Here is a 1,689-nt window from a genome sequence, read left to right as displayed (position 1 = left end):
GTTGGCTAACTGCATACACTGTCAAATATGAATTGTGAATTGAAGTTCATGATGAGATAGCAGGAGTCGGGAGGAGTGCCCTCCGGTGGAGATTATGGGCACTCCAGCTGGCGGATTACAAAAATACAGTACAGTTTTAAATGAGTTATTGTAGTTATATATATATATATATAAATTAGGAAATAGGCCTAGTCTTGGCTGTGAGAGGTTGAAGTCTGTTGTGTTAATTTGATGTATTTTTCCAATGGGACACTCAGTTTCCATGGATATCAGTATGTGTGCTATAATGTGAAGGCTCCAAAAAAAACCCACTCAATTTGTCGATATGTAAATCTTTAGGTGTAAGCCTGCAGCATAGATACAGTTGTATACACATGTATAAAGTTTGTGCAGCTGTATACATGTACAGTAGGTCTATATGTATCATATATTTTTACTATTTTACTATTTACTATTGTGTGTGCTTGCGTGTGTGTGTGTGTGCGTGCGTGCGTGCGTGCGTGCGTGCGTGCGTGTGTGTGTGTGTGCGTGTGTGTGTGTGTGTGTACGCAAATAAATAAAATACTAAAATACTAAATATGCTGCCTGTATATATATAATCAGATAGATAGATAGATAGATAGATAGATAGATAGATGGATGGATGGATGGATGGATGGATGGATGGATGGATGGATGGATGGATGGATGGATGGATGGATGGATGGATGGATGATGGATGGATGGATGGATGGATGGATGGAACGATGATAGATAGATAGATAGATAGATAGATAGAGAGATAGATAGATAGATAGATAGATAGATAGATAGATAGATAGATAGATAGATAGATAGATAGATAGATAGATAGATAGATAGATAGATAGATAGATAGATAGATAGATGATGGATGGATGGATGGATGGATGGATGGAACGATTATAGATAGATAGATAGATAGATAGATAGATAGATAGATAGATAGATAGATAGATAGATAGATAGATAGATAGATAGATAGATGGATGGATGGATGGATGGATGGATGGATGGATGGATGGATGGATGGATGGATGGATGGATGGATGGATGGATAGATGTGTGTGTGCGTGTAATTAATACATTGTTATTCATTGTTAAATATAATTTTTATTTATTTTATATAAATATCATTCTGTGCACGCAGATGTTTCAATGTGTTGTTTTTTTAGCCTCTAACTGCCTGTAAGTTGCATCTTTTGTTAAATTTTTTTTTAAACAATTTCCAGAAACATATTTATTCCAATTATTGGCACCCCTACAAGTTCTAATGAGTAGAAATCTAACTAAAGTATATTCCCATTCATATGGTGTGTTTTCAAGTTCACCTCAGCGATCAGGAACACTTCAGGGAAAAGATGACTTCCTGTTTCACTGGGCTCACGACACACACAAATGATGACGTTCCTCATGCAACTTATGTTTTTACATGAACTCATCCAAATGATTTAAGCTATTTCAACTTTTTAAGTTATAGCTACAAGTTATCAAAGTTATACAAGAGTGAACAAATGTTTTCGGTTTGATATCAATTAAGTTGTTTATACTCAAACATTGAATTCAGCAACTGAACTGTATTTTTTACAGTATATGGGAAAGACCTGAGAATACAGTAATGATGTGTGACAAAATCAGTTTTATTGCTGGAATACTCAATTCCACAATCTG

Source organism: Gobio gobio (assembly GCF_949357685.1).
Source record: "Gobio gobio genome assembly, chromosome: 4".
NCBI lineage: Eukaryota > Metazoa > Chordata > Actinopteri > Cypriniformes > Gobionidae > Gobio > Gobio gobio.
This window is presented reverse-complemented; position numbering follows the sequence as displayed.